This window comes from Oratosquilla oratoria, chromosome 12 (genome assembly GCF_046742065.1).
Source record: "Oratosquilla oratoria isolate Oo_2021 chromosome 12, ASM4674206v1, whole genome shotgun sequence".
NCBI classification, from domain to species: Eukaryota; Metazoa; Arthropoda; class Malacostraca; order Stomatopoda; family Squillidae; genus Oratosquilla; species Oratosquilla oratoria.
Genome location: NC_134788.1, coordinates 3062667 through 3075166, shown reverse-complemented (window position 1 = coordinate 3075166; position 12500 = coordinate 3062667). Strand labels below are relative to the sequence as shown.

The window sequence follows — 12500 nt, the reverse complement described above, 5'->3', positions numbered from 1 at the left end:
AAAGTGTAAAATCCAAATGGAGGAGTGTTTCTAGTGGAGTTCCCTAGGGCTCGGTTTTGGGTCCCTTATTGTTCATTAAGTACATGAATGACTTGGACAATGGGATTAATAGTGATATTAGTAAGTTTATGGATGACACTAAAATAGGACACCTAATTATGTCAGGAGAAGACACTGACATTCTAAAAGGAAGATCTTATAAATTGTTCACATGGTCAGTGAAATGGCAAATGGACTGTAATATCTCAAAGTGCAGTGTGTATGCTTACACAACCCAGAAAGCAGGTATAGCTTACATAACACTTTTTTAGAGGAAATGGAATGCAAGAATTGGGGGTTCTAGTGAGTCATGACCTTATATCCAGGAAACAGGGCATCAGTGTCAGGAAAAGAGCTAACAGGGGATTAGGTTTCATTGCTTGGAAAGTTATGAATAAAAGTGCAAAGTTAGTTATAAAACTCTATCAGGCATTAGTTAGACCCATCCTTGACTATATGGTACATTTTTGGCCTTTGTCCTATAGAATTGGTATCAATTCACTTGAATCACCACAGAGGAGAATGACCAAAATGATACATGGGCTCAGAAATTTGCCTTATGAGGACATGCTTAGACACCTTTACACTCTGGAAAGACGCAGAGTGCGGGATGATTTAGTAGGTGTTCAAGTGGATCAAAGGATTTGACAAGGGCGATGCAAACAAGGTCATCATATTACGACAATAGGGCAAAACCCGCAGTAATGGATTTAAGTTGAACAAATTTAGATTTAACCCATTCAACTCCGATGACAAGATGTCTTGTCATTTGGTCAAATAAAACAAAAAATCATAAAACACCAAAATGTTTGATCAAACACCAGAAAAATATGACGTCAGTCCTCGAGGACTGACGTCATATTTTTCTGGTGTTTGATCAAACATTTTGGTGTTTTATGATTTTTTGTTTTATTTGACCAAATGACAAGACATCTTGTCATCGGAGTTGAATGGGTTAAGAAGATAGGCAAGAACTAGTTTATCAATAAAGTAGACTTTGTAACCATATAGCGAGTGCTGAAACCATCGGTTGTTTTAAGAAAAGGTTAGACAACTTTGTAGATGGGATGACAGGGGGTAATGAACATGGAACTGCCTATTAAGCCTTATGGTCTCTTTCAGTCTCCTTCATTCTTATGTTCTTATGAGTCTAACCTAACTCAACCCCATGTTGGTATAGGTGATGACAGATTAGGTTAGGTTGGCTGGGTAATTTACTTTCCATTCAAGGGCGTCGGAAATAATTATCTTATAGTTTTATCCATAGGCTTTTAGTGCTATTTCTACAAAAACCTTAAATCCAGGAAACGGTGCATTAGTGCCATGAATAGAGCTAACAGAAAATTAGGTTTCATTGCTAGGATGGTTACAAATCAAAGTGCAGGGGTAGTTATCAAACTCTATCTGACATTAGTTAGACCCATCCTTGACTATGCAGCACAGTTTTGGTCTCCGTCCTATAGGATGGATATCACAACACTAGAATTAGTACAGAAGAGAGTGATCAAAATGATACATGGGGTCAGAAATTTACCTAATGAGGACAGGCTTAGACACCTTAATTTACACTCTCTTGAAAGACACAGAGTGCAGGGTGATTTAATAGAGGTGTTTAAGTAGATCAAAGGTTTTAACCCATTCAACTCCGATGACAAGATGTCTTGTCATTTGGTCAAATAAAACAAAAAATCATAAAACACCAAAATGTTTGATCAAACACCAGAAAAATATGACGTCAGTCCTCGCTTCGCTGCGAGCGAAGCGAGGACGGACGTCATATTTTTCTGGTGTTTGATCAAACATTTTGGTGTTTTATGATTTTTTGTTTTATTTGACCAAATGACAAGACATCTTGTCATCGGAGTTGAATGGGTTAATAAGGGTGAAGCAAACAATGTCATCATATTAAGACAACAGGGCAGGACTCTCAGTAATGGATTTCAATTGGGCAAATTTAGATTTAAGAAAGGAATGGGCAAGAACTGGTTTACCAATAGAGTAGTCAATGAATGGAATAGACTTAGTAACCATGTGATTGCTGAAACCATTTTTTTTTTTTTTTTTTTAAGAAAATGTTAGACAACTTTATGGATGGGGATGACAGGTGGTAATGGATATGGAACTGCCTAGTGTAGGCCATATGATTTCTTGTAGTCCCCCTCATTCTTATGTTCATGCAATGGGTGTCAATATCTTCCATAGCCAAAATATACCATACCCCTACATACACACCATGTACATAAATCAAAAGAACTTAAACTATCTATGTCTGCACTACTGTTCGAATCCAGAGTGGGGACAATGGATGCAGTTGCCCCCACCCATGAAATCTAGAGTGTGTTTGAAACTTTGCTGATCATCTTGTATAATTTGGCAACAGGAATTGCTCCTCCACTACCCACTACCTTGTGAATTTTCTCAACTTTTTACACAGCCACATAGACTATCATACCAATTCCCTGGCTGTCACTTCCAGAGACTTTAGAAAAACATTTCATCTTCTTGACCACACTGTTGTCATGTCGAAAGATTTACAACTAGGGCCCCATCCATCACTGGCAGCATGGTTGACCAACTTCCTCACCAGGTGATAACAGGCTATCAGGTATCACAGATCGATATACTCCCACCCCTACCTACTGTCTTCTCCCATCCTTCCTCAACAGACATTTCCCTCTTTCCCAGTGCCCCTTTGGGATATATAGAATTAGAAAATTAAACATTCATTTTGTAAATTAAAATGCACCCATTAAATAGATGTTTTTCTTGGCAGAAATCAATAAAAAAAAAGGCTAAAGGCAAATACACTACTGAACAAAGGTGCAGCGATAGGTTCAAGGTGCCATATTGTTGTTTGTCTAGTCCCATCAATGTCAGTTTGACGATGACATAGACACTGTACTGGGTGTTCTCCCACTCCAAATGACATCATGCTACATATCTTTAAAATAGCGCTATGGAATCGAGCTTCATATTATCCTTTAAGCTGTGAAACTCCTCTACAACTTGCAGTACAATCAGATGCCAAAATTGGCCATCAACATCCCTGACGACCCTGATGATTTCTAGAATTATATGTACCACATTACTAAACAAAGGTTAGTTTAAGTTAGACAGATTGATCATAATTTCTTTTACCTCCACATCTATCAAAAAGATGATGTCTCAAGCAGTCGTCATGGCTCCATTTGTTAATATATCACTTTAAGCAACTTTTTCTGTTATTGATTTCTGCCAAGAAAAGCTAGTATCATGCTGATGTATAATAATTTACAAAATGTATATTCAATTTTCTATTGCTATATCCCATAGATGTCCACTTTTAAAAATTGACCCTTGAAAACATATGTATATTTGCCCATTCTCAAGATATAATCTATTTGAATAAAAAAAATAAAAAATTTCCTAACCCATCTAATATATTGAGATAAAGGTTTGCAGTGATAAATATTGATTTCATCTTTTTTATATGTTCATGTACTCTGTATACATGTTTATCTTGTGCAACAGTTGAATTTTCACTATGTCATCCATAAGAATACTTTCTAGACAACTTGGAACATTTGAGTGTAGAGTACAAGTATGTCATAATAAACCCCAACAAATTTTGGCCAGTTGCCGAATATATTTGACCGCTGACACTGAGTCCGGACAAGAAACATTTAACGCCTTTTTTACTTCTAACAATTTTGTTACAACCAAGTCAAGTGAAAGCGTTAAAACATAAACTATTGCTGCATTAACTGATTAGTGAACTTGATTCCAAAAACAAAACTGACATACTTCTCATAATTCCTATCGATTCGACAAGCCAAATCCAGCAGTGAGGGTGAATGACAGGAAATCAATATGTTTGATATTCTTCTATAGATGGAGCTGTTATCGTTTTGTTTACATTACACTGATTGTGACTGGAATGCAAAAACCCACCGGACGAACGAAATACTAAATTGTTCGTATTTACCTAGTTGTATCTTACGGGAAAGGGAGCTACGCTCGTAGTGTCCCGTGTGTTTGCGTGTATTTACCTAGTTGTATTTTACGGGACGAGAGCTATGCTCGTAGTGACCGGTTTTCGTATCTCTCCAAATCCAGTTTATTCTTAAAATCTTGTATGGTTTTGGCACACCGTTTCTCCGTTTAGTTTGTTCCAGAGATCACTCTGTGGGAAGCTATTCTTTTTCAAATCTCATCGGTAACTGTCCTTTAGCTTCTTTTCGTGCCCTTTTGTTTCTCTTCTGTCCCATCATAATAAGTGGTCTCTATCAAGAATTTCCATCCCTTTCATAATTCTGTAAGTGGTCAAAATCACCTCTTTCTCTTCTCTGTTCCAGTGTTGATAGATGTCATTTTTCCAATCTTTGTTCGTATTTCAAATTTGATAGTGTGAGTGCCCTTTTTGTCGCTGCTCTTTGAATTCTTTCTATTTTTTTTAAGGTGGCCATAGTGTTGCAGCATACTCTAGTTTAGGTCTTATTAGTGTAACCACTATTTTCTTTACCATTTCTTCATCCATGTAGTTGAAGGCCACTTTCATTTATCTTAAGTTAAAAGTCTCCAAATAATTCATTGACATGTTTATCAGGTGTCAAGTCACTTGAGATAATCACTCCCAGGTCCCTTTCTGAATCGACTTTTTTGTTTTGTTTTGTTTTTTTTTGCCTCCTTGTTTCCAATTTTATATTGACCCAATATTCTTTTTTTTTCAAATTTCATTATGCTACATTTCTTAATGTTAAAGTTCACTAAACATCTCTGACTCCATTCCCATATTTTGTCCAGGTCTTCTTGTAATGATCTATAACCTTTTTCTGTGCTTACTCTCTTGAGTAATATGTCATCGTCAGCAAAGAAGTTCATGTAACAATTCACTCCCTCATCCATATCGTGTGTGTGTATTCACTTGGTCTTTGGATCACGTGTTGGACTCGTGATCGATAGCTATTTCCCTCCTGGAAGAGAGCTCAGAGCTCGTAGGTCCGATCTATGGGTAATGCTATGACCTTACACACACACACACACCCAACTCCCCGCCCACGAGAGTCAGTGTAACGACCCGAAGCGCAGCGGTACCGAAATAATTTCGGCCCTGGGCAGGATTCGAACCAAGAACTACGGGCCACTATAGTAGCAGTTCAGCGCTCTACCAACTGCGCCACCGAGCCGTGTGTGTGTGTGTGTGTGTGTGTGTGTGTGTGTGTGTGTGTGTGTGTGTGTGTGTGTGTGTGTGTGTGTGTGTGAGTGTGTGTGTGAGAGAGAGAGAGAGAGAGAGTATTTACCCGGTTTGTTCTTAAAATCGTGTATAGTTCTAGCATTTACTGTTTCTCTGTTCAGTTTGTTCCAGACATTGATCACTCTATGTGGGAAGCTATTTTTTCAGGTCTCTTCTGTAACTGTCCTTCTTTAGTTTCTTTTCGTGTCCTCTTGTTTCTCTTCTGTCCCACTTTAATAGGTCGTCTCTATCGAGAACTTCCATCCCTTTCATAATTCTGAAAATGGTCAACAGGTCGCCTCTTTCCCTTCTCTGTTCTAATGTTGACAACTGTAATTTCTCCAATCTTTGTTCATATGTCAGATTTGGCAGTGTGGGTGCCATTTTTGTCGCTGCTCTTTGGATTCTTTTTAATTTTCTTATGTTCTTTTTGTGCTAGGTGCCCACATTGATACAACATATTCTACTTTCGGTCTTATCAGTGTAACAAATATTTTTAAACCATCTCATCTATGTAATCGAAGGCCACTTTCATTGATCTTAATAAATTGTAAGTCTCTCCAAATAATTTATTTACATGTTTGTCAGGTGTCAAGTCACTTGAAATGATTACTCCTAGGTCCCTCTCTGAGTTCACTTTTTTTCTTCTCTGTTTCCAATCTTATATTGCCCCCGAAACTCTATTTTTACCTTTTCCAAATTACATTATGCTACATTTTTTATGTTGAAGTTCATCTAATATCTCTGGCTCCATTCCCATATTTTATCCAGGTCATCTTGCAGTGATCTGCAATCTTCTTCTGCTCCTACTCTCTTGAGTAATTTGGCATCGTCAGTAAGAAAGCTCATGTAACAGTTTACTCCATATCATTTATGTATTTGGCAAACATTAAAGGAGCCAGTACAGAGCCTTGTGGTACGCCCCTTTTTACATCTTCACATTTTGAATTTTTGTCTCTAAACACCACTCTCATTTTTCTCACAGTTAAGAAACCCTTCACCTATTTCAACATTTTGCCTTGAATTCCTATTTTTTCAATTTTACTTTTTAATTTTCTGTGTGGTACTTTGTCAAACACTTGCTGCAAATCCAAGAAGATGCAATCTGCCCATTCATCCTTTTCTTGTGTTATCTCAATTACTCGCGAGTAAAATCAGATTAGACTTTTTGTGCACGATCCTCCACTTTTAAAAACAAATTGTTTGGCGTTCATTATTTTGTTATCTTCCAAATGTTTGGTCCATTTGTTCCTGATGACCTTTTCACATATTTTTGCTACTGTGCTTGTGAGGGATACCGGTCTGAAGTTTGTAGGATCTTCCCTATTTCCTCCTTTATATATTGGTACTATGTTTGTACCTTTCCAATCTTGAGGTACCTTTCCTTCTTTGAGTGAGAAGTCAATTATTTTGTGTAGTTTGTCTATCAGTTCATCTATACACTCTTTCAGTATCCAATTTGTAATTCCGTCTGGTCCGTGCGATTTTCTAACATCTAGGCTTTTTATTTGATCTCTTATTTATTTTTGTGTTATATTTATTTCTTTCGTCATGGGTGATCTTTCTTGTTTTCCATCTTCCCAAGATTGTGAGCTCTCAATTGTAAAAACAGACCTGAAATGTCTGATCATAACTTCTGCCATCTCTGTGTCATCTATGTATTCTTTATCTCCTTCACGCAGTTTCACTAATTCATGTTTATCCTTTAGTTTGTCATTTATATATCTGTAAAGAGTTTAGATTGATCCTTACATTTGTCTATGATATCCCTTTCAATTTTTTTATTTCCTGCGTATATTCACATATTCGTTCCTAAGTTTTATATATGTTTGCCATTTAGATGTTTATATATATATATATATATATATATATATATATATATATATATATATATATATATTTTCCAGGCTTTGTCTCTCGTGTGTGTGTGTGTGTGTGTGTGTGTGTGTGTGTGTGTGTGTGTGTGTGTGTGTGTGTGTGTGTGTGTGTGTGTGTGTGCGTGTGTGTGTGTGTGTGTGTGTGTTTATTTACCAAGTTTACCTAATTGTATTTTGCGGGAAGGGGAGCTACGCTCGTAGTGTCCCGCTTTTGTATCTCGCAGTGTCTAGTTTGTTTTAAACTCATGAATGGTTTTTTGCGCACACTATTTCCTTGTTTAGTTTGTTCCAAGTGTCTACCACACTATGTGGAAAACTGTTTTTCTTCAGATCTCTTCTGTAAGCTATGTTTTTTTTTCTTTCTTTCCATGTCCTCTTGTGCTTCTCCTGTCCCAGTTTAACAAGTCCTCTCTGTCAAGTATTTCTTTGCCTTTCATGATTCTGTAGACGGTCAGTAGGTCACCTCTCTCTCTTCTTTGCTCCAGAGTTGGTAAATCTAGTTTAGCCAATCTCTCCTCATATGACAAGTTTGCGAGTGCAGGTGCCATTTTTGTTGCTGCTCTCTGGATTCTTTCTATTTTCTTTATATTCTTTTTGGTACTGGGTGACCACAATGTCGCCGCATATTCTAGTCTAGGCCTTATCAGTGTGACCAATATTTTTTTTTTTTATAATTTCTTCGTCCAAATATGTAAATGCCACTTTTATTGATCTTAGCAAGTTGTAGGATTCTCCAACAATTTTGTTTATCTGTTTGTCATAGGACAAGTCGTTCGAGATAATTACACCCAAAAAATTTTCGGATCTCTTTCTTTACCTCCTTAGTTCCAATTTTATATTGTCCTGATATTCCTTTTTTGCTTTTTCCAGACTCCATTACGCTACACCTCTTAATGTTGAAGTCCACCTCCCATTTCTGACTCCAGTTCCATACTTTATTCAGGTCTTCCTGCAGTGATTCGTAATCCTCTTCAGTTTTTACTTTCATTGACAGTTTGGCATCGTCAGCAAAGAAGTTCATGTAACACTTCACCTCCTCATCCATGTCATTCACATAAACAGCAAACATTATTGGAGCTAGAACAGATCCTTGCGGTACTCCACTGATCACCTCTTTCCAATCTGAATATTTTTCTCTGAGTACTACTCTCATCTTTCTACCAATCAGGAAGTCCTCCATCCATTTTAGTAGGTTCCCTTGTATCTCTCCTATATGTCCGGGTTTCTTTAATAATTGTTTGTGTGGTACTTTGTCAAAAGCTTTTTGTAAGTCCAGGAAGGCACAGTCAGCCCATCTATTCCTTTCTTGCACTATGTCTAATCTTGAGTAGAAACATATTAAGTTTGTGGTACATGATCTTCCTTGTCTGAACCCAAATTGTCTTGGGTTTATTATATTGTTGTCTTCCAGGTGTTTTACCCATCTATTCCTGATTATTTTCTCACAAATTTTGGCTATAGTGCTTGTTAGTGATAGTGGCCTATAGTTAGTTGGTTCTTCCTTGTTTCCTCCTTTATATACTAGTGTTTTGGTATTTTCCTTCTTTGAGTGAGCAATTTATTATGCTATGTATTTTGTCCGTTAGTTCTTCTTTGCATTCTTTTAGAATCCAATTTGCAATTCCACCCGGGCCATGTGATTTTCTGACGTCGAGGTGTGATAGGCGAGGTTTGATAGGGGGGAGATCACCTTTCATTACCTTCGTTCCAATAATGTGTTTTCTCTCTAGTGAAGACGAACTAAAGTGATTTTTCATGATTTCGGCCATTTCTAAATCTTCTGTGTATTCTGTATTTCCTTGGCGTAGTTTCACCATTTCTTGCTTGTTTTTAAGTTTACCATTCACATATCGATAGAATAGTTTGGGTTGGTCTTTGCATTTATCTATAATATCCTTTTCATTGTTCCTTTTTTTCCTTTCTTCTCACTTTAACATACTCATTTCTATAGTTTATATAAATTTGCCATTTTCCATTATTTTTTTCAATCTTTTCTCCACCTTTTCCAAGCTCTGTCCCTTTTGTCTTTTGCCTCACTGCATCTTTTGTTGAACCAGCATTTAATGTACATTCCCTCTCGCATCTGTTTTGGTACGTGCTTATTTACCCCTTCATTGTAATTATCTATCAAAATATTCCATTTCTCTTCCATGTAAAAATTTTCCCATTTTGCATTCTGGAAGAATTTCTTTAGTTTTACAAAGTCCGGTTTGTTGTACATCAATCTTCCTTTCCTATGCTTTTCAATGTGTGTGTGTGTGTGTGTGTGTGTGTGTGTGTGTGTGTGTGTGTGTATTTACCTAATTGCATTTACCTAGTTGTATTTTACGGGAAGGGGAGCTATGCTCGTGGTATCCCGTCTTGTGTGTGTGTGTGTATTTACCTAGTTGTATTTTACGGGAAGGGGAGCTATGCTCGTGTGTGTCCCGTCTTCATATCTCATTTTATATAAACTTTTTTTTTAAATTCATGTATTGTTTTTGCACACACTACTTTCTCATCTAACTTGTTCCAACTGTCTATGTGTGTGTGTGTGTGTGTGTGTTTGTTTGTGTGTTTGTGTGTGTGTGTGTTTTTTTGTGTTTGTATTTTACGGGAAGGGGAGCTATGCTCGTAGAGTCCCGTCTTCATATCTCGTGTGTGTGTGTGTGTGTGAGTGTGTGTGTGTGTGTGTGTTTTACGGGAAGGGGAGCTATGCTCGTAGAGTCCCGTCTTCATATCTCGTGTGTGTGTGTGTGTGTGTGTGTGTGTGTGTGTGTGTGTGTGTGTGTGTGTGTGTGTGTGTGTGTGTGTGTGTGTGTGTGTGTGTGTGTTTACCAAAGGAATTAAATGTAAAATTTTATATGTATTAGGCATTTTTAAAGAATAGCGCGTACATATTTTGTTGTAATTTAAGAATGAATACCTATAGATTCAGAAGAGAGCATACATATTACTGTTCATACGCGAGTTATTTTTTCTATCTTTGGTTGTGACTATACACTTATCAAAGCATTAAGAATAATATGAGATAAGTGTTTTACATTTTATCATTGTGGCTACCGCAGTAATAGCCTCGTTTGTAAACATAACATGAGAATAACTTTGCGAGAAGCTTTGTTATTGTTTTCATTAGTCGCTTGTCAAAAAGTTGTTAGTAAAATATTCCCTGTGTGACAGATACGCAAATAGCAAAAGTGAGTAGCATGCTAGCAAGAAATGCCCCATGAGTCACCACCTTAAATTTTGCTTTATGTGGCCTAGTTATTCATCAGTTCCAATCGCAGCTGCCAAACTCGTACAGAATGAAGGCAGCTTATCAAACGCTCGTTCACTTTACTAGTAAACAGAAAAAGCATTAGATGTTTTGGTGGATTTATTATTCCACCAGGCCAACACGTAGTGCCCGCAAGTGTTTACATTCTCGCATGTCAGGCATGCAATTACCATAGACGAAGTTTCAAATTAATGAACATGTTCCTCAGGCTACTGCAATCATTGGCTACTAGGGTATTATGCTTTATTGGCTGGAATACTCGAAATACAGCGAAAGCCCTGTCTCAGAAATGGAATTCACCATAAACTAAGGTAAAAATAGTTTTGTGTCGTCATTCTGATTCATTGGAAAGATTGCCACGGGGCACAAATTTAATTGTAACTCACTTGAAGTGGCTGTTCTCACTGTGTAACTGTAACTTGATAAGCTAACCTCACAATTTTGGTCTGGTAGTAGTTGATGGAGGGGCTTGGGGTGGAATGAGTTAAAGCTACAAAATCTCTGGGTCCAGACAAAAATAAAAATATGATAGTGCTTAAAAAGTGTAAATTTTAAATCTGCAACTGATTAACAGAAACAATAAATCAGTAGACACTGTTTTTGGGCTTGTTGCATTGGGGTAGGCAAATGTTGGTCCTGTTTTCAAAAAGGGAGATAGATTGTCTATATGCAACTACAGGCTAGTCAGTTACAGGTAGAATACTTGACTCAGTAGTAGCTAATAGGTTCAGAGATCAAATTGAGAGACATAATTTGATTCCTGACTCAGAACATTGATTTTCCAAGGCTAAGTAATGTGTAACTAATCTTCTTTTTTACACTAATGTCTTCCAGATAACATTGATAGTTATAATGCTATTTACCTTGACTTTGGCAAATTGTTCTACAAGATGCCCCACCAGAGACTACTAAATAAAGCCAAAGCCTATGGCATAGGAGGAAAGTATTTGAATGAATTAGAGTTTGGATCAGTGACAGAAAACTGGTCTCCACAAACAGTGTAAAATCCAAATGGGGGAGTGTCGCTAGTGGAGTTCGAGGGCTTGTTAGCTTTGGGCCCCTTATTGTTCATTATGCATATTAAAAACTTGGACTATGGGATTAGTATTTATACTAATCAATTTGTGGATGAAACTAAAATAGGATGCCTAGTTAGATCAAGAGAAGATGCTGAGATTCTGCAGGAAGAATTTAATAGATTGTTCACATGACTGGTGAAATGGCAAATGGACTTCAATATTTCAAAATGTAACATGTTAAGCATAGGTTTACACAACCCAGAAAGCAGGCTTAACTTGGATAATACTTCTTAGAGAAAAATGAGTGTGAGAGAGACTTTGAAGTTCTAGTGAATCCTGACCTTAAATGCAAGAAACAGTGCATTGGTGCCAGGAACTGAGCATAAGGTTTCATTACTAGAACAGATATAAATGAAAATGCAGAGGTAGTTTTCAAACCCTACCAGGCATTAGTTAGACTCATCCTTGACTATGTGGTACAGTGTTGGCCTCCATCCTATAGACAGTGTATCAATTCACTAGAATCAGTACAGAGGAGAAATAGACAGGAGTTTGGAGATTGTTAAAGAAAGTGGGAGATAATCCTGTTGATGTTTGGTGATGAGACTGTGCTAGTGGCTGGATCAGCTACATGAGAAAGATTTAGCAAAGGGTAAGGGTGTTTTTTGGGCCTTTATGGATTTGGAAAAGGCTTATGACAATGTAGATAGGAAGGCACTGTAGGAGGGTTTTTAGATATATGGGGTAGGAGGTAAACTGCTAAGGGTAATCAAGAGTTTTTGTGAAAGTACTAGAGCCTGTGTTAGAAATTAGAAATGGAGAGTGATTGGTTTGAGGTAAAGGTGGGACTTGACAAGAGATGTGTCATGTTGCCATGGTGTTCAATGTGTACATGGATGGGGTGGAGTGGGGGTTAAATGCAAGGGTAATGGACAGAAGTTTGGAGATGGTTAAAGAAAATGGGAGATAAGCCAGTTGTTGCTTGCTGATGCCACTGCATTAGTAGCAGGAACAGTGAAGGGATTAAGGGAGTTAGTGATGGAGATTGGGAAGATGTGTGAGAGGAGAAAGTTGATGATAAATGTGGGTAAAAGTAA

At 37.4% G+C, this 12500-nt stretch overlaps 2 protein-coding genes across 2 annotated transcripts in view; both read right to left on the bottom strand.

Annotated features, from left to right (window-relative positions):
- Positions 1–3953, bottom strand: part of LOC143030913 (uncharacterized) — a 6203-nt gene extending 2250 nt beyond the window's left edge. Inside the window, exon 1 of the mRNA XM_076194159.1 lies at positions 3823–3953. The gene's annotated coding sequence lies outside the window, so the exon portion shown is untranslated. The remainder of the gene's footprint in view (positions 1–3822) is intronic.
- Positions 1–12500, bottom strand: part of LOC143030162 (uncharacterized) — a 197689-nt gene that overhangs the window by 154432 nt on the left and 30757 nt on the right. The gene's annotated exons all lie outside the window — the stretch shown is intronic.